This window comes from Lytechinus pictus, unplaced genomic scaffold (assembly GCF_037042905.1).
Source record: "Lytechinus pictus isolate F3 Inbred unplaced genomic scaffold, Lp3.0 scaffold_61, whole genome shotgun sequence".
Lineage (NCBI taxonomy): Eukaryota > Metazoa > Echinodermata > Echinoidea > Temnopleuroida > Toxopneustidae > Lytechinus > Lytechinus pictus.
The window spans coordinates 55555-77952 of record NW_026974181.1 but is presented as its reverse complement, the minus strand read 5'-3'; the positions used below and the strand labels follow the sequence as shown (position 1 = coordinate 77952).

The 22398-nt window shown below is 34.6% G+C and overlaps 1 protein-coding gene across 1 annotated transcript in view; it reads right to left on the bottom strand.

Annotated features, from left to right (window-relative positions):
* LOC129282529 (uncharacterized) overlaps positions 1-22398 on the bottom strand; it is a 74590-nt gene that overhangs the window by 50658 nt on the left and 1534 nt on the right. Inside the window, exon 2 of the mRNA XM_064115457.1 lies at positions 16319-16529. The gene's annotated coding sequence lies outside the window, so the exon portion shown is untranslated. The remainder of the gene's footprint in view (positions 1-16318; positions 16530-22398) is intronic.

Here is a 22398-nt window from a genome sequence, read left to right as displayed (position 1 = left end):
TGTTGATTCTCCCAACATTTTCTAAGTTCATTGACCCAGGCGGCCAGGCCTGCATTGACCCTAAATTACCTTTGACCTTGGTCATGTTACCTTAAACAAACGTAGTAAGGATATTCCGCTATACTTTATTACCCTTGTTTCCAAGTTTCATGGACTATAACATTTCTTAGATTTGGTTAAGATTTCAGTGTTGACGCCATCCCCATCGTCAAAAAGAGGCGCCAATTATTGTCTCGCTCTGCTATGTAGGCGAGACAAAAATTATGTTCTGTCCTAGCGACTTTTGTAACATGTTTTAGTAGGGGGCACGTATACAATTCGTCAATATTTTCATGAGTAATTCGTGAGCTTCACGAGCTGAGCACTCCATAACTCTATTCCTAACAAAAGTCGCTCTTGTTTATTAAAGGCTAAGAAACGCAATATGAATAAGAGTTGTGAATTCTTCTTGCATGAAGGGAAGCACTCTACACTTTGACAAATGTATGAGAAGCGTCTGATTTTAACTGTTGTTTTTATATTGCTTGCAACACTTAAGCCACTAATCCCAAACAGATTGGAAAATATAATGTTAACAAGTGGAATATAATATTATATATATGTCCTATGTTTCAATTGGACGGTGAATGGAGTACACGGCCAACAATTATATGACTTTAGCAGTAGTGAGAGTATTATTCTTAATAATAATAATAATAATAATAATAATAATAATAATAATAATAATAATAATAACGTTTTATTACCCAGGGTAGCCACTTCAGTTACCAGCGGGCCCTGTTAACATTATATGTTATTCTTTAATCTGAGCAGATTGAATAGGCCTAACCGATTTTCTTTGACATTTCTGTTAATTTCAAGTTACATTTTATACTGACACTGTTTACATTTTGTACTGATACTCTTGATATTTATCAGAACAAATGAGGATTTCTATTCTTAGGTGAATGTTTTCTTGTTATTTCTCTATTGGAAAGTCGTTTGAGTAAAAATCGGTCTAGTAGTATAGTCACTAGTTACTAGTAAACGTTTTGCATGTTCTAGGTGGGTAGACATTCATACCACAACGCATATCATATTCTGAAATAGGATGTGCAGTATACCACCATGTGAACTTAATTGTGTATAGATATATTAATATATATTATTTACAGAAATGTTGAAGTTTACTTGCAATATGTAAAGGAATAAATGAAACTTTCATTGTAATGGTGAAAGTTTCGGATGCGTTTTTTTTTTTTTTTTTGGACGAATCGTCAAATACTCAAATAACTGAAATAACTCTATGGTTTACATGTTTATATCGTTCCTATATTTTTGTTTCATGTAGTAATAAAGAGACAGCTACATACAGTTGATGATACGACACCTTTTCGTTACCAACCTACAGTGGGAAATCATGTATTGTTTTAAAACGAATTCCACTGAAACTATTACGTTTATTTATTTAGGCCTAAACTGTATTGCTATCATTTACATTTATTGTTACATCTTGAAATAGTTGATGTCAGTGGCGTAACTACGGGGGGCATGGGGGGCACGTGCCCCCCCCCCCCCTCCCAATCGGCTGGCAAAAAAAAAAAAAAAAACGGGGAAAAGGAGAAAAAGAGGGAAAAAGGAAGAGAAACGTAGTGGGGAAAGAAGAAATTATTGAAATAAATAATGAGAAAAACATAAGCATTTTTTCATAACTTTATGAAACATTATTTGCTTCATTGTGTCTTCATTGTTCCTGGGGAGCATTTCATCAACATTGTCAGAAGCTTATTCAAACTCCCCTTTACTAGCCAGTGGAAGAGCCTACTTGGTTGAGTAACTCCTTAATTTGTTTATGAATAGACCAAACCTGACTGCTAGAGTAGGCAACCCCTCACTGTGTTTGATAGCTATTGTGTGTGTGCACTGCATAGGGCAATGCAAGAAAATGCTCAGCAGACTGCAGATAAGCAAGCATAGGGTGCAGCAGCGCCTTTCAGCAGCTCCTTGGCTGGGAAAGCCAGCACTTTGGTGCCACGCCTTTGATATTTGGAGTGGCATGTAAGCCAGCAGTGGTTGGTTCACTGGTTGGAATTCAAGGTCCAGACTGTAAGTTGATGTTTTATTTTACCATATAATTATGGAAGGCTTTGATAACATTTAGAAACTGTTATGTTAATTTGTATTAAAATTGAACATGACGAAGGATAATTATGCTATTTAAAGACTAAGATATAAGACATACATGTAAAGATATCGGATATTATATTTATGTCATACACTTTATGATACATTTTATGCCTTACACACGTCATGAAATGATTGTTTTAGGAAGTGACTTAACTGTCCAATAATTTTAACTTGAAAGCTATTTTGTCATTTATCAAGACAATTAGTCTATTTACTACAAATGTTAAACACTTGTCAACTAAGGAGAGTGGAGATTTTTATATGACGCTTTGTTAGGATTAATGTTTCACTTGTTCAGAGTTAGGACACTGCTATTAGGTACTCGAAAGCAAGTATAGAAAGTTCAGTGACCTGCTTGAATGTACTCTGCATTTACTTTATTATAAGCCATTTGAATAACAGAAATGATATGGACTGTAGGCTGTTAATCCTTGCGTATTCTCTTCCAGACGGCCGTTTTTCTCCATGGTTTATCCACGTCTTTTGACGTTCCGTGTCTCCATGTATCGCCAAAGTTCTCCTCGTTTAGCTACGTCCTACGTCTTGTGACGTTCACGGCCTCTTCGACGTCTTACGACGTTCTACGATTGCTACGTTATCCACGGGAAAGTCCCGAGATCTAGGTTATCCGGTTTCTTCTAGTTTTGGCAAGTTCATCGCATTCGCGAGTTCATCCTCATATCGTCTTCCGTTCGGCACTGCTCATCCATTTGCGTCTGACACCGGGTGATGAGTGAAGACTTGAGAAACTGAACTTTCCCCATAATATAAAGTCGGTATATGTATAGTATATACATTGTTTTTCATAAACACACACAGAGTTTATGCTCTTTCCTTTGAATAGGAATAGCAGGTCACAATACTTAGTTTATTTACATTATACTAATTTGAATTGAGACAGATTGTTCCAAAACTTATTGATACTGGTTTATTGAACTTTATGTTTTGACAGCTTGTGAGCCTCGATAATGGCAATATTGATATATATAATAAATTCATTTTGATTGAAAGGTACAATTTTATCTTATAGTTTAATTCTTGGGTGGTCAAACAACCTGTTTAGACTAATAAGTCAAGTTCACATCAAACACAATGTGACAAACATGTCTGTCCGAAAAGTTGTCAGATTGACATCTTTCCTTGATTTTGATTGGCTGAGAGGCAGTGTTACTATGGTAACTGTCGGATTAAACAGGACTTGTCGGGCAAAACGTCCGACAAGTCCTTTCATGAAACGCTCCCCTGGTGCTCGCATAGACTGTTTAACGAGATATATAATAATGTTTTACTAAAACCTCCCGTTTTCAAATCAATATACAACAAATATATTTCCTCGCAATTCGAGTTATTATTGTTTTATGTAGTGACATATACTTCTTTTTCATGACTACTTAAAGTGATTGCTCTATTATAAGGTCTTAATATAAAACATTTCCTGCCCGTGCTAACGTTTGCATTAGTGGATTGGTGGGATTTCTGCTCTTCATGAACTCCTAAAATCGGTCCCTAAAATGTCAATTTTTCAGATCTGAATATCAAAAATTTTCAGCTCGCGCTTCGCGCTCGCAGCATTTGATTAGTGAGATGCGTATGATAATCATGATTACAATGACTTCAAAAATTGCGTCACGTGTTTAGATGTAATTCTAACAAAATCAGCAAGCGTTTGGCACTCGCATTAGATGACTATGGTGAGATATGTATACTCTTAATGGATTCCTAAAAAACATAGTCCTTAAAATATCCATGTTTGGGGTCAATATAAAAAAAAAATTTAAATTCGCGTTTCGCGCCCGCATCATTTGGTTTATAGTGAAATACGTACGGTCTTAGGGAATTCCTACAAACAAGCCTTAGAATGCCCCTCTTCAGGTCTGAATTTCTTAAATTTTCAGCTCGCGCTTCGCGCTCGCAGCATTTGATTAGTGAGATGCATATGACAATCATGATTACAATAGCTACAAAAGGTGCTTCATGACTGTGCTTAGATGTAATTCTAACAAAATCAGCAAAGGATGGCACTAGCATTAGATGACTATGGTGAGATATTTATACTCTTAATGGATTCTAAAATATAGTCCATAAAATTTCCCAGTTTAGGGTCAATATATACAAAAATTTTAGCTCGCGCTTCGCACTCGCATTGTTGTTTAGCGAGACAGTTACGTATCATGATTACAAAAAATTTGCTTATAATGTCCCATTTTAGCTCTGAATATCAAAAATGTTCAGCTCGCGCTTCGCGCTCGCATTATCTAATCAGTGAAGTACATATCCGTTTAATGGCACTGCATGTCCTTAAAATATCTCTATTAGGTCAGTATACCTGAAGCGCGCTCCCTAAGTGACTCAAAATTTTTGCTGGTGCCCCCCCCCCCCCAATGCCATGGCCCACGGTACGCCACTGGTTGATGTATACAAGATACATGGGACCTTGGAATTCATGTTTCACTTGTATTGTATGAAAGAGAGAGATAAGAACTTATCGTCCAAAATGATGCGAACGTAAGAGCATTGTTTTCATATTTATATAGACATTGCCAATAAAGTATATTTTTACAGCATATTTATCTTTAGTATCTTATATTTGTTTTATTTACACCGTTTACACGCATTTTGTTTCTTTTCAAAAATCTATTTGGAGTATAGGCCTATACAATTTGAGCAAGATTATAAGATACATAACCTTTTGATACTTGATATGACTGTTACAAGAGCGGAAGAGCCAATGTTTGTTTAATAGGATTGACGAGACAACTCACTGTTTTGAATAAATTTCAAGCGAATAACAAAAAAATTAAATAATATATCCAAACACTTACAGATCTAAGTAGGCAGTGCACTCCCAATTAGTAAATGCTGAGTGCTGACTACTGAGTCTACCTCAACTCTATAATAAAAAGCATGTATATCTTTTGAAGAATATATTACCCAAAATAAAACATTAATTTTCTTTCATGCAGAATATGCAATTTAGTTATTGCACAACCAGTGTTCATACGCGGCGATATAGGGGCGTCATCCCCGTAAGATTTTTCAAGCCCTGAAACAAAAAGTAGAAAAGAAAAAAATGGGAGTACCCAGAAGAACGGAGTATGCCTATACAATGCAAGAGATGTTTCTGTGTAAAGTAACTAGACATTACCCATTCGGTAATGGGAGTCAATATTTTGGCACGATTATTACTTAAATTGAAATTAGGGCCCCCTAAGAAATCCTGGATCCGCGCCTGGCTCCCGCTCACATAATTCTAGCAGGGCCTACTCTGATGAGAAGTTAAACGAGGTTGAAAGCATCAAAAGATTAAAATAGAAATCGCTCGCGCTTCGCGCTCGCATTGATTCTTTTTTTTTTAAGTGATATTACATTTATTCATGAACACATCATTATAAAATCATTATTCAATTGCCTCTTCTTCATGTGCCTATGAAATAAGATAATTTAACATGTATTTAAGGCACTTATGATTGCCTGGGGAGGGAGGGGCCGCCATTTTTTTCAGAAAAGTACACAGGGGCGCCAAAATCAGGTCGAATTTGGGCCCCCCTCCCTACGAAATCCTGGATCCGCGCCTGGCCATTATTACCTCTGCCATTTTTACCTCTGCCATTTTTACACCGAGCTGCTTTACTGTGTAGTATAAATGCATCTTTCTTCCGATTGAGCTCTACAAATATTTAAATTCAACATAGAGTGGAATCAATAAAGGGCTTTGAGTTGTTTAGAGCTTACGTGTGGCTTTTCTTCAATGTACCACAGCTCCTCTACATGTCAATTGTAGAGTATTTTCTCCTCAATCTATTCCAAGATATCAATACAAACAAAAGTAATGTTTTAAGAGTTCTAAAGACAATAAACTATTTTTGAATACATAAAACCAAAAGGGGAAAGGGTATCCTAGGCATGCTTCTGTTGGGTTATAGCCTTTACTGTGCTAGAGCATTATTACAAACTGCAGAACAATAATAATAATGATTATTATTCTTATTACTATAATAATAATAATAATGATAATGATAATAATTATAATAACTTTAATAATTTTAAAGGGGAATCCAACCCAAATAAAAATGTGTTTTTATAAGAAAAAGAAAAATCAGACAAGTTGATAGGTGAAAGTTTGAACAATATTGGACAAACAACAAGAAAGTTATGAATTTTAAAAGTTGAAAATATTGGTAATCACTATACCCATGGAGACTTCAAATTGGCCGCATATGGGATGTCATATACCCTTTTTACACAGGATTTTCTTAACCCCGGACTATCGCTAACCCCGTACTATCCTTAACCCCGTACTATTTTTTTTCCTTTTCACACATGCCAAATTGTTATGGCTAACCCCGGATAAGGAATGCTTGCTTTTCACACACGAAACTCGCTAACCCCGGACTAGTGGTTTTTGTCGATCATTCGTAGTACAAGTACTTCACTCGTACCTTTTTACACACGCTAAAATTTCCTTAACCCCGTACTATAGGTGGGGCTAAATTGCCATTTAGCCCCACCTATAGTACGGGGTTAAGCTTAGCCCACTTTCGTTTTACACTAGCGATCTTAACCCCGTACTATCGCTCTTAGCACCGCAATTGCTGGGATAACCCTGCTTTTTTGCAGGGCCAAATAATCCCGTACTAAAGGTGGGGTTAGCCCACTTTGCAAAAATGCTGTGTAAAAAGAAAGTGGGCTAAGCTTAACCCTGTACTATAGGTGGGGCTAAATGGCAATTTAGCCCCACCTATAGTACGGGGTTAAGGAAATTTTAGCGTGTGTAAAAAGGGTAATAGTGATGTAAGGCAAGGACTACTCTTCCATGTACTCCAATACATATTATGGCTAAAATGTCATTTTTCCCAAAAGTTTTATTTCATATTATATTTTTCTTTCATGAGGACATAACAAATTATACTACATGGATTATATTTAGATTACTGCCCCAGGGGAATGGGTACTTAGGAGAAAACCACAAATCCCTCATAATAAAGTACATGGCCTATGGGAAAGTTGTCCTTGCCCCTTGTCATAATTTACTTAATCAGTTGCCAATTTGAAATCTACATAGTATTAGTGATCTCAATTTTAAAGCAGCTATAATAATAATTATAATAATTATACTTGCTTATATAGCGCTTAATACTTACTTTGTCAGAAGTCTCTAAGCGCTCTACAGTATATGCAGCATAATTACCCTGGCTTTAGCAGTGCAGCTGTTACGCGCGCTGCGTTTCAAGGAATAAATTCCTGCCAGGTACCCATTTACCTCACCTGGGTTGAGTGCAGCACATTGTGGATCAATTTCTTGCTGAAGGATATTACGCCATGGTTGGGATTCGAACCCACGACCTTCTGTTTCAAAGTCCGGAGACTAATCCACTGGGCCACAACGCTCCTATAATGTTCTTATTGCTTGTGCGATTTCTTTCAAACTTTCACCATTCTGTTTAATTTATTTTTCTCCTTCCCAACACAACACTTTATGGCCAAGGCTGGATTCCCCTTTAAATTTCTTGATGTAAATTTGAAATGCAAAAAAAGGTTCAATGTAAAATTTTGGTCCCAGGAAATTTAACAAGCAAATAAACAAAAAGGATTGCACTACAAAATGAAGGTTATTTTGGTAACGTTTTTTTTTCGGTTTTGTCACAACTGCCGGAATTCCAGGGGGTGCTGCCCTTTTCCAGATGAGGGCTTCATGTAGACGATATTCTAAATATATATTGTCAAAACAAAAAAAAGGGTTGAGCAACTTTGACAGGCCACCTCATGTACACGAACTTATTTTATGCGATATAAAACAATGCCTTCTATGTTTTTTTTTTTTTTTGGGGGGGAGGGTTTATTCAAAAGGAGAACGTAAAGCGGCTTTACTGGGTGCAAGGTAAAAATGGCAGAGGTATTAATGGCAGAGGTAAAAATGGCAGAGGTAAAAATGGCAGAGGTAAAAATGGCAGAGGTAAAAATGGCAGAAGTAAAAATGGCAGAGGTAAAAATGTCAGAGGTAAAAAAGGCAGAGGTAATAATGGCAGAGATAATAAGAGCAGAGGCATAAATGACAAGAGGTAAATTTTTCTACAATTTTAAAGAACAGATATATGCTTTTAAAAAGGGGAAACAGTTTTATTACAATAAATTTGTAAGGGTACACGCACAAAATACCAATTTTCGGTAATTTTACACAAATGTATGTAAGATTACACAGTGCAGTAAGATTAGAGGTGTTCTCCAGACTCTGTTGCAGGATTTTTTTATTTTTAAGTATAAATTTTCTAACAACGTAAAAAATGTCGGAGTTGAAAACGGCAAAGGTAAAGATGGCAGAGGCAAATATGAAAGAGATATGGGGTGCTGGTTTGTTAAAAAGCCGAGAAAAAAAGTTTTCACTCCAAAATGAAAGGGAATTTGGTTAAGGGGGGAAATGACACAATTATTTCAACTAAATAAAGTTCTTTTACATGTACATGTAGGTCAGAAAAAGAAGTACAACAAAAATAATAACAACTAGATAATAAACAATGTTTTTTCTTCTGTTTGAACAATAACAGAGATTTGTATCAAATCTCTACATTTTAGTATTCCTAGCTGATTACCAATAGGGTGCTGCTTATGGTGTACAAAATACCCAACAGCACTTCCGCTTCCAAGGGTTATGACCATCAAGGCGTTTATATCACATTGGATGCAGTGGTAAACGTTCAGGGTCTTCTTTTGTGCAAAGAATCTGAACCAGACGGTCCCCCTCGATCGACCCCAACTTGGTACCAATCAAAACAAGATTATTATTAATCAGTTACATATTCAGTGCCAAGCCTGAACGCATGCTTATTTTGTCATTCAAATATTTAAAAAGAATAGTACAGACGACATTACAAATAAGGACATGATATTTAACCACAATCATTCGTGACAATTTCAAAGTCTAAGCTTTCCCCGCTATGTTCTTTATGTTTTTCCCCTCTCTGTCTCTCCAACTCTTTTATGTCTACTCTTCCTCCTTTTTGCATCGGTAAACCTGGCAAAACTTTAGAAGTAAAAACAACAGCCAGACAAAAAGGGAATGTTATAAAATGATGAATGAGAATAGTGCAGTTTCATTTTGCTTCTGATAAATTGAATGAAAAAATATATGTCGTTTGATTTCTTTTTAAAAAGCTTTCACGGTACACCTCCAACGAATTCATAAACAGCATTGTTAGGCCGATGAAGACATAATGATATGATGAAATGACATGCACTTCTAATCTAATCTATATGTACATGCGTGGGCTTTTTGACAATTCATTGCATGGGGGTGAGACTGGCCATATCTTACCTAGAGCTGTAATTTTACCTCTGCTGTTATTACCTATGCCATTTTACCTCTGCCTTTTTTTTACCTCTGCCATTATTACCTCTGCCATTATTACCTCTGCCATTTTTACCTCTGCCATTTTTACACCGAGCTGCTTTACTGTGTAGTATAAATGCATCTTTCTTCCGATTGAGCTCTAAAAATATTTAAATTCAACATAGAGTGGAATCAATAAAGGGCTTTGAGTTGTTTAGAGCTTACGTGTGGCTTTTCTTCAATGTACCACAGCTCCTCTACATGTCAATCGTAGAGTATTTTCTCCTCAATCTATTCCAAGTTATCAATACAAACAAAAGTAATGTTTTAAGAGTTCTAAAGACAATAAACTATCTTTGAATACATAAAACCAAAAGGGGAAAGGGTATCCTAGGCATGCTTCTGTTGGGTTATAGCCTTTACTGTGCTAGAGCATTATTACAAACTGCAGAACAATAATAATAATGATTATTATTCTTATTACTATAATAATAATAATAATGATAATAATAATGATAATGATAATAATTATAATAACTTTAATAATTTTAAAGGGGAATCCAACCCAAATAAAAATGTGTTTTTATAAGAAAAAGAAAAATCAGACAAGTTGATAGGTGAAAGTTTGAACAATATTGGACAAACAACAAGAAAGTTATGAATTTTTATAAGTTGAAAATATTGGTAATCACTATACCCATGGAGACTTCAAATTGGCCGCATATGGGATGTCATAGTGATGTAAGGCAAGGACTACTCTTCCATGTACTCCAATACATATTATGGCTATAATGTCACCTTTCCCCAAAGTTTTATTTCAAATTATATTTTTCTTTCATGAGGACATAACACAATATACTACATGGATTACTGTACAAGCTGTTATTTTCGCGTACAATATTTTTCGCGAATCGCGGGGTCCCGACATTTTCGCGGGTTGTTAAAGGAGAATGAAACTCTTGGAGCAAGTTAGCTTTTGTGAAAGCAGAAAAATCAAAGAATAAGATCAACAAAAGTTTGAGTAAAATAGGACTAGCAATAGAAGAGTTATGAACATTTGAATGTCGAGATCACTAATGCTATGGAGATCCTCCCATTGGCAATGCGAGCAAGATCTATGATGTCACAGATGAACAACTCTCCCCTTTTGGACACTGAAAATATACCCCAAAACATCTCTTTTTGCTCATTCTAATCATATGACAAACGATTCATCAATGATATAATGTTGTGAAACCTCTGTACTAGTCCTCTCATAAAGAGAACACCTCAACTTGTGATAGACTCTATAAAAGTGAGAATATAAATGAAATAAGTACTAAAGTAATGAGGGAGTTGTACGTGTGTGACATCACTAATCTTGGTCGCATTGCCAATTGGAGGATCTACATGGCATTAGTGATCTCAATATTCAAATGCTCATAACTTTCTTATTATTCATTCAATCTTCCTCAAACTTTCAACGTTAGTGGGTTTTCGCCCAGCGTCGTACGACGTAGAACGTACGTGTGCAAAAATCGCCAACTTTCATGGAAACAGAGGCCCGAGCGTTCTTGAGCTCAAATCACGGACGGTTCTTCCGCAAATTAGCGGGCGTCCGCATTAGAACGTAGGATTTGTCAACAGCCGTCAACAGCCAATCAGATCGCTTGTAGAGCGAGCAAGCTGAGCCGATCGATGTAAACACATTCGCCCATCGCGTGCATGCACATGTTGTACTCTACTCTGACTACACTGATAGCTGAAAGCTTCAAAACATGGACTCGAATGCGAGTTTTTCGGTGAGTACCATTTCAATTATACTAAAATCAAGCTAAGTATAATTTCAAAATGTTACAGTAGAAGTTTAAACGAGTATGATTATTGAAATATGATTGAAAAGCCGTTGCATGGCTCGGTCGACGACGCGACTGCAAGACACATGGCACTGCCAGTTGTGTGCACATAGTAGGAACATATACAATGCACATGTTGGCGTGTCAACATTACATGCCAACCATGCCAGCCGGTCGATCCGGCCGCGTTCAGCGATTTGCGAAACTGCTTACAAGCGAGAGTTGAGCGCGACGGACGCACGAACAAAGAGATCGTTCTACGTCGTAGATAGCGTCGTACGACGCTGGGCGAAAACCCACTATTATGTTTCTTTGATTTTTCTCTTTGATATGGATTCAGCTGGTTTCAAGGGTTTCATTCTCCTTTAAATTCGCGATGGGAAGATGTACAAAACATTTCCACAGCATTCCTAAGAAGCAAAACTAGTGGAAATTACGTGCAAATTCATACTCTTCAAAGTCCTTATGCTGATGTGTCTCTTGTACATAAATATGTCCCTGTAAAAACAGTTACAAACTGTGGAAAAAGGTGTCTTGAATTTCACCTTTTTTACCTTTAGTTCTGAAAATTCATCATGCCACAATTTGATCTGTAATCTACAGGGTTTAGCAATCTTTGGAATTTGTGATTTGTTCGATTCATTTTTCAAAAAGTTGGTAAAAGTGCAAAAATTTGGAATTTTGTGAACAGAATCTTCACCTCTAAAAGCTCTGGTCATGTGACTTATGAATATTAATGAGTATGCAAATAGCTGCCAATACGTGTGTATAGAGTCAATTAGATGAAAATAAAATCAAATTATTTCATAAAAAATACATTTTGATATTACAGGGAGTGTATGAATATTGATAAAATGATATTAGAAAATAGTTTAGGCTCTGATTTTGTTTGAGAAATTAAAAAAAGTGAAATTCTAGCTAACTTTTTGAATCACTAACTGTACTTTCTAAGCCTTATTTTTTGTACATATACAGGTGCATATCTCCAATTTCTCACTATACAGGATGTTTTCTACAGTAAAGCTTTGCTGTTACGGACATTGGCACTGACTAAGAAATGTGTCAATATTTTCGCGTGTTGTTAAATTCGAGGCCGATCGGCAATTCGCGAAATCCTCGAAAATAAAACCCCCGCGAAAATAACAGCTTCTACAGTATATTAAGATTACTGGCCCAGGGGAATGGGTACTTAGGAGAAAACCACAAATCCCTGATAATAAAGTACATGGCCTATGCTATGGGAAAGTTGTCCTTGCCCCTTGTCATAATTTACTTACTCAGTTGCCAATTTGAAATCTACATACTATTAGTGATCTCAATTTTAAAACAGCTATAACTTTCTTATTACTTGTCCGATTTCTTTCAAACTTTCGCCATTCTGTTTAATTTTTTTTTTCCTTCCCAACACAACCTTTTATGGCCAAGGCTGGATTCCCCTTTAATAATGTTTATAATAATATCAATAATGATGAATATAGATTTAAAGATATAAATAGAAAAGTTGCTTTATAATACAAAAAAACGCAGTTTGCCTTGCCGATGGCTTAAAACACGATATTTTTTTATTTAGTGTCGAAATACGGAGAGGGGATGGGGTAAATTTGGAGGGCTCCCATGGGCATAGGCTTAAATAAACAAAAAACTTTCCTCAGGAAACATGTTGACTGATGTGTCATACATCTGTCTTTTCCAAGTCGATAATACAATTTCAACTGGTTTTGTAAAGTAGCGGGAATGCAGATATACCTGTATATTTTAATAAAGTTAAAATATGGATTGAGGTGGGGTACATTCATCATGATTCATGAATTCATGGCCCAGAGCTTCATTAAAGCAGTAACCTGCAAAGCAATGTCTCCTGTAAATTTTCCAAGAGAAACAAATTAGATACAAATAAAAGAAATGGTGTTTTACCGATACCGAAATGCATTTTTCCCGTATATATCATAGATTACGGTGTGGCAGACACACCAACAAAAGCGTACGAGAAGCCGATGGAAGCTATTATGTTATCTCGAATGACATACCATTGATCGCTTTATTGTCGGATTCGTGAGTGTGACTGTGACATAGAGGTTGTTTGGTCTCGTTTTAGCGCAATATCACGTCATACATTTTGACATATTTGCCCTCTTTCTAAGCAAATTATGACACCAATACTGTCATGAAGCATATCAATGTTTTCGCTAATATATTCTCTTTCATGTAGAATGTTGACATTGTGGATTAATTGCTGTTATTTATAAAACAGTTGAGGATTCATGAAAAAATACTCTGTTTTGAATTATAATTTGCATAATTTATGCAAATTAGGTAATAATAAACAAGGATATCCCAATCATTTTATGACAATTTTCTTCCCTTTCTTTATACCCTTAGTCTTTATTTCCAATTTTACGGCAGTTCTGGTTAAATATATAATCTTAAATACTTGTGTAGTGTGGCCGAGTGTTCTAACATGTCTACCTCACAAATCAGTCAGAAACAAGCAAACTCATATTATATTGAACTAAACTAAAAAATAAAGATGTGGTGTATTTGTATGAAAAGAATACTTTGTTATTCATTTCTAGTTATTGTACAGATTACTGTATACTGTGCTTTATAGATAACAGGCAAGAAAAAAAAGTTATATTTCTTGCTGTGTATAGAAAAGTGACTAACCAACTTTGCCATGTATATATAAATTTATGTTAAAAAAAAAATGCATTTTTTGAAATGAAAGAAATACAGATGTAATTCATGTTCTTGTATTTCTATTGCAACTGACAGAAGAACAACATTTATTAATCTTATATTTTGTTCAAATAAACAAGTTAAACGTTTTCATTTGTAAAATAAGAACAAAATGATTAATGTTCTTTCGGGATAATTCCATTTTGGCAAATTTCAAATTATCAAAAAAAAAATTGTTTTACTGACAGTTGCAAAAGTTGCAGATAATGCTTAAAAATATATATATTTATGAATTTCCTTCATCAAAGAAAGTACTCATCCTCATTTTGTGAATCCAAAAGTTTTCGGAAAACTACTTTTGACAAATTAAAAAAAAATAAAGATGTTGACCAAAATGAAGTCTAGTAGTGCTCTGCTTTATTGGTCTGCAATGCAGACCTCACTAGGCATTGCCTTCACAAATAATACATTCAATTATATTCAAAAATAATGTCACATGATAAATTCAACCAATAGAGAAACAGAGAATGGGAGAACCCAGAAAAGTGGAGGAACCAAGTGTGAAAGGTGAACCAATGAGGATGAGGTAAGATGATATGAATGAAGAAGAATGTTCTGAATGTAAATGAGAAAATAACAATAGAAACATGTGAAGCTGTATGGAGTTGGAATGGCAATGGAATGATGTGATGAAGAAACTAAAGAATGAGAGAAACAGGTGTGTGACAGAGGCATAGAAATGGTAGTGAAGAGAAGTATGGAAAGCAAAGTGTGAAATAAACAATTATATTAAATAAGGCAAAATTCAACTCTTATATTAACTTCCTTCTTCACAAAAAATGTCCTCATTTTTATAAGTTTCAAATTGATACATTTTTTTTTTTAATTTGTCAAAAGTAGTTTTCCGAAAACTTTTGGATTCACAAAATGAGGATGAGTACTTTCTTTGATGAAGGAAATTCATAAATATATATATTTTTAAGCATTATCTGCAACTTTTGCAACTGTCAGTAAAACAATTTTTTTTTTGATAATTTGAAATTTGCCAAAATGGAATTATCCCGAAAGAACATTAATCATTTTGTTCTTATTTTACAAATGAAAACGTTTAACTTGTTTATTTGAACAAAATATAAGATTAATAAATGTTGTTCTTCTGTCAGTTGCAATAGAAATACAAGAACATGAATTACATCTGTATTTCTTTCATTTCAAAAAATGCATTTTTTTTTTAAACATAAATTTATATATACATGGCAAAGTTGGTTAGTCACTTTTCTATACACAGCAAGAAATATAACTTTTTTTTCTTGCCTGTTATCTATAAAGCACAGTATACAGTAATCTGTACAATAACTAGAAATGAATAACAAAGTATTCTTTTCATACAAATATTTTCTTTTGCGGATGCGAAATGAAATCCTCAGATCACTAAATTGACTTTCTCTTTTTTTTTTTTCTTTTTTTTTTCTAGTAGTGCTCTGATTTATTGGTCTGCAATGCAGACCTCACTAGGCATTGCCTTCACAAATAATACATTCAAATATATTCAAAAACAATGTCACATGATAAATTCAACCAATAGAAAAACAGAGAATGGGAGAACCCAGAAAAGTGGAGGAACCAAGGGTGAAAGGTGAACCAATGAGGATGAGGTAAGATGATATGAATGAAGAAGAATGTTCTGAATGTAAATGAGAAAATAACAATAGAAACATGTGAAGCTGTATGGAGTTGGAATGGCAATGGAATGATGTGATGAAGAAACTAAGGAATGAGAGAAACAGGTGTGTGACAGAGGCATAGAAATGGTAGTGAAGAGAAGTATGGAAAGCAAAGTGTGAAATAAACAATTATATTAAATAAGGCAAAATTCAACTCTTACACTTGTTTTCACTATATCGACATAATATGCAAATTTATGCAAATTACTTGCTTATTTGCATAGATACAGCGTGTTTCTTTGGATTAATCTTTTTCTTTTGACTCAAGGAAAATTTGTGCCAAGTGGGACATTTGTACTAAAAAATGCAGCGTTCAACCTCTTAACAAGTCTACTATCTAGCTGTTAATAAGGCATATCAACTGCTTGGAATTGTAAAGAGAACTTTCACTCAACTAAACAAATCTACCTTGCCAATTCTCTTCAAGACATTAATTAGGCCACATCTGGAATATGGGAGCGTCATCTGAAATGGTAGATTTACAGAACATGCCAAGAAGGTTGAGGGAGTACAGAGGCGAGCAACAAAACTAGTGAAGGATTTGAGGAACTTACCATATGAAAGGAGACTCAGGGAAATTAACATGTACTCACTATAGAAGGAGGAGAGGAGATATGATAATGAACCACTAGATTATGCATGGATTAGTCCAACATTTCTCCGGACCATTTTTTCTCCAAGTCTGGTAGTAACTCTACAAGAGGTCACTCCATGAAATTATTGAAATCCCATAGCAAACTGGATGTGAGAAATAAGTCTTTCAGTAGAAGAGTAATCAATGACTGGAATAGTCTTCCTGAAAACCTAATACAAATGACAACAACAGACAAATTTAAAAGAAATATTGATATATTTTGGCAAAATAAGCACTTTGAGCTTCCATGACTCCTCACGCAAGCTCATGAAGTAGTATTTTTCAGTGACCAATCCTACATACAAGAAGCGACCGGGAGTTACAGGCTTGCGCCTTCATCCCGTACCAGATGATGATGATGATGAAGAAATCTATGAAAGTTCATTCACCTGTCAAGTGCCGACATCAATTGAGTGCGCTAGTCAAAAAACATATCAGGTTTCATAACAAGATTCTGAATCCCGTAATTGCCATCTAGCTCTATGTCGTAAGGGCCAAAAGGTGTATTCAAAAGTGAAAAAAAAAACTGTCCCCATAAACACAGACAATCTCAGTTCCTCAAGACATGACTTGTCCTGGTTTATGGCTTGTTTTCTGGAACAATCCCAATTTTTGGAACAGCGCTTCTATCTGTTTCTTAGTAACGTTACTCCTGATAAATTTTATACGATTTGAGAAAAATTGGTCATGTGGCTGTTGACCCTCAGGCTCGTGGGAGACCCCTAAGGCTATAAAACAAAGGTTGGCAATTGGGCAATTCCATGATAATGGAATTACAAATCAGAGAATTTTGGCTGTTATTTTTGCTCACAGCATCCAGATATCTCAATATTTTCCCATTATCTGAACTTAATACTATGCATGGCCACTTGTGCTATATTCTGAACCAAGATTTTTAGAAAACCCCTCACACGTTCAGATGTGAATGACGGATATGTGCTATGGTAACGGAATTACCAGAGAAATGAGTCTCTTTGCAACACAAAGTTTAGTAAAAGTTTCTCTGAAATCTACAACACACTAGCTCCAAGTTAATGTCTGCTTCAATTCATTATAATGTCAACTTTATTTTGAAAGTAATTTATTCACAAATATCATCAACACATTTTCATGATCGGTCTTTCTTTTGGTGAAGTACATGGTAACGGAATTACACCTAATGGTAACGGAATTACACATAATGGTAACAGAATTACACATAATGGTAACGTAATTACACATAATGGTAACAGAATTACACATAATGGTAACGGAATTACACATAATGGTAACGGAATTACACATAATGGTAACGGAATTACACATAATGGTAACGGAATTACGCCTCTGACATTTGTGATGGAAATTGTTATTTCTAGGCATTTATGACTGAAGAAATGCCTCAATAAAGCTTGTTTATGTATTCTTCTCTAATACTTGACACGAACTCAGTACTTCATGTCTATATTAAATATCAAATAAAATACAAGCGGGCATTTTCACGGTAACTGACATTACATGGCAAAATGTTTTCACACCTTTCATTGTGTGTATCTCTAAAACAACAAATGATGGGAGTTTGCTATTGATAGAGTTAATAAAGTGAACCTTGCTGTATACTCTGATACTAAGTTTTTCTATGTAACCACATTTTTTTATGCATCAGCAAGCAAAAATGTGTCGGTAACTGACATTATGAAAAAGGACATGCAATTTTAGGGTGTTCATTAAAAGAGAAATATCTCATGTCCCTGAGTAGATAGAGTAATAATTTGAATATGTAAATATACCTCCGTCACTAGGTTAAGATGTGTCAAAATATTAAACAATTCGTTTTTGTCTTCTGGGGGCTATGATAATTTTTCTGCAACCATGCTGGTAACTGACATTACACTTAATTTGCCATAGAGATAACACATGGAAGTCAAATGTGTGGAATCATTGCATTGTATCTTCTGTGCAGGGCTTCACATGAAAGTGAGCTTGGTGTGGAAGTATACCCGAGTTTCTAGGAACATTTCAATGAAAACACTTTTTCTTTTTCTTAATTCCTGTCTTTGATTTGAACATTTTTATCATTACTTGTCGGTAACTGACAATACACATTAACATTTGCCAGTGCTATATGATTTTCAAAGGCATAATTTTCTTGGTACTTATATGTGAGGCTTTTTAAAATCATAAAAGTTTCATAATACTTCACATTTTTAATTATCAAAAGATAAATGTATGTTTTACTTACTCGGGGGGGGGGGGTCATAGCAGCTTCATGTTTTCCTTTAGTAATTTAATATTGCATTGACTGTACACATGGATTTTTATGACTATACACCCATAATATATTCATCAGTTTTATATTGACTTTTTAAACCTTTTCCTTCTCCAACCTCCCCCTCAAAAAAAGGCAAATGAATAAGGGTCTCCTCCCCTAGGCTACACAAACCCCTCCCCCGAATCTCATGCAGCCATGTAGTTTTATTGATTTCTATTCTGGTCAGTGCAAGCAATGCTTGTTCATATCTGTCGGATTTCTATTCTCTTCATAATTTGTTTAATCATTTTTTGTTTTGCTAATTTATTTTTTAAGCTGTCAACAAAAAATAAACCCCAGCTTCTAAACTGAAACTGAACTATTTGTAAATTAGAAAAAAAAAAACAGTTAGTAGATCCATGCAACATTGATCAGAACTGTCAAATTTCACTTTTCATCTATACTTGTAAACCAAAAACAAAAATTGTATCACACATCCACACTACTAACAGGCATAAAAACCAGAAATTTACTTTTAGCGAGGCAATGCTCAAAAGAATCCTAGAAACTAAAAAAGGGACCCTGGAAATCCCCTTCATCACAATGTTAAGCTTAAAAAATATTGCAGATTTAGGCAATACAATAGCAAGCTCCTTCTGGTGTGACTTTTAAAGTGAAAGACTTGAATAACAAGTATACAATATTTCTTCACCATAAAATTGACCACATATTTGCATTTCAATATTGGTAACCAACGTTTTATCATGGTAACTGACATTACATATCGGTAACTGACATTACATTTTCCACTTGGTAACTGACATTACATATATTCAATGGTACCCTATGGCTTCATTGTTAATTGGTAATCTTTAATTTTGGTGTAGAAGGGAGGAGTGTTACCTAGAGAGGAAATCTACCAAGTTTCATATAATATATCCTCTTTTCCAGGAAATGAGAAAAAAAAGTTCATGTTTTCGATAACTGACATTACATACCATATCACATATTTCATCAATGTTTTTTTATCAGATGAATGAATTACTGGTGTTTCTTTCTGTGGGATTTTAAAAAGTGTTATAATAGCAAGCTAAATCACAGGCGAAAACATCATGATCAAACCAGTTCTTTAAAAATCTGTCAAAACAAATTATGCATCAATATACTATTTTCAACACTAATTTTTATCCATACTTTGGCAGCCATTTTGAAATAAAAAATGGCTGCCAGAGTCGGAAAAAATTTTGTCTCAGAAACTTCAGATCTTGTATTATTAAAAAACATAAAGCATTTGACATGAATATCAACTTGATTTTTTTGCCTCTGTGTCCATCTGTGGTGAAAATGCCCAATATTACATATAGTATGTAATAAGTGGCTCTACCATGAATAAACAGAATTTCACAAAATATTAGGAATCATTGGTAATTAAATTTAAGTTCATTTTCAACTTTAGGGGTATTAGGACTTACTAGACACTTTTTGGCTCCTGTACTGATGAAAAGAATTATGCATAGGCCAAAAAACATTGATAATACTCATGGTAATGGAATTACATGAACTACAGCCATATGTGAACACATCAGAAATTTTACAAAAAACTGAGGACAGTATATGATCAGATCTGCATATTTAGTCAAAAATTTGTGTGTAGTTTAAGATATTCTAAAGTCTTTGAATATTCCAAAGAAACATATATTTACATACAATTGGCATCTCAAAATGGTTAAACTGAAAACTTTCTATTTGGTTGTTCAATAAATGTACTGAAAACGAGAAACAATGCTGAAACCACATGAAAATAGTGTTGACATTCACATTTTGAAAGCAATAACCAATAAATTGGTTCTTAATTAGTGCCCCAATTAATCTAATTCTCTTTGAAAGTAAGGATTCTTTTTCTGTCTATAAGTGGCTCACTGAGGACTGCAATTATAGCAGATCTGAGTATAAAGTCAATATCTTCCGGACAGATGTATTTTCCAAATGTGACACTGAGAAACTGCAGTGATTTGATGATCATATATGTCATATTCGTGACCTCAGGTGATTTTCTTAGGCCATGATTTTTTTTATTTTATCTGTATTAAAATTTCTTTATCTTTCATATAAAATTTGAAAATTTATCCAAGATGAATTTTTATCTTCCATATCTAAAGATATGTGACAAAGCAGTGCCAATGTTGTAGACATATTCATAGTGTATCCAACCATTGCATCATAGATGATGTGCTTGCGCCAATGTTCCTTTGAAGAAAAAAAATGAACTTCAATTGGGTGGAGGCTATTCTCTATCCAATTTCAATTTGCTCAAAACTTTAAAATAAAAATAAAGGAAAAATAATAAATTATGTCATCATGAGAGTACTACTCTAACATTATTCTTGTAGAGTAAAGAATATTTCAAATAATTTCAATGACTAATATTGTCTATGAAATGAAATGAGGTAGGAAATGATGTGAAATTGACTTCTAATTTAAATAAAGTATTGTTAATTGTTTCAATTAAATTCCTGTAAGCACAGAATTTGATTGATGCAATCTCACTCATTTGCCGAACCTCATGGCAGAAAGGCTTTTCATTGGTTGAATGAGATGAGTGCTATGAAAAACACCCTTTTTCATTGATAATTGCTTCATAATTAGGCATGTGTCACAGAGATAAAATGAAGATAAAATGAAGATAAAATGGTTATTAGAATAACATTTAGGAAAGAACTTTAGCTTATTGTATATCACTTATTTTAATAGAGATAAAATATTTAATTTATCTAAGACAAATGTATTTCAGAATACTATCACTGTCTCTTTGAATTTCTTTCACAGCAGAATGTTGTACATTTCTACCCATTTCCAATTGAGTTTGTCTCTGTTATGTTGCTGGTCTCAGATGTTTTGTTATTGATGACACTGTTTGTCTCAACATTATCATCATCCTCTCCTTAGAGGAGTGTTCATTCTGTGTATCATCCTAACTTGAGGGGTCATTGGTGTTACATGTACTCACTGATGCCATCCCTGAAGCAGTGATTATTGGATGATGCTGACTTTGCATGATTCTGAACATCCATTGCATAGGGGTGGAGAACAGTATTGGTTTGGTGCTAATAAAAACATCTTGAATTATCTTTGTCAAAATCCACCATACTTTTGGAAATGTCATCTGTATCAAGATTTAGTATGATGTTTTTGGCATGTGACTCTTGCAACATCTGCAAATTATGGATCTCACTTTACCCTTTTCCACTCATTACTTTTTACTGATCGCTACACTGTTTGCCAATGACAGAGTCTGGTCCCTCACCATGGCTTGTTGCAAAGAATTTCCAATTTTCCGATGCAAGGAAAGTTACACAGAAGATATTGCTTAAATTATTAGGCAGTACCATCTGAAAATATATAGCCACTTTGAAGCATAGAACTACTCCCAGCCATCCCATAATTTTTTTTTTTTACTTAAAACTTCACTACAGACTGTCAAGGGTTAGTTGATCAGAGGCACTTACAAAAGAATGAATGCCATTATTTTCCAAGGCACACGCAGTGAACATGGTCATTTCATGATTGTGCGTCAAGTATTTTGGATCCCATTAGGACTGGTTTTTGGCTGTGACATTTTTGGCAAAATCAATCTGGATGACAATTTTGTTTTAGATCATCCTGCGTAATCATTCTTCTACTCCTCCCCAAGAAGTGAATGCTCATTAATCATTTGTAAGGCATTCACCTACATTGTATGCTCCATCTATTTACTTTACTAATGCCAATGTACATTATCTTGCCTTTATTCTGAATGTTATACTGAATGG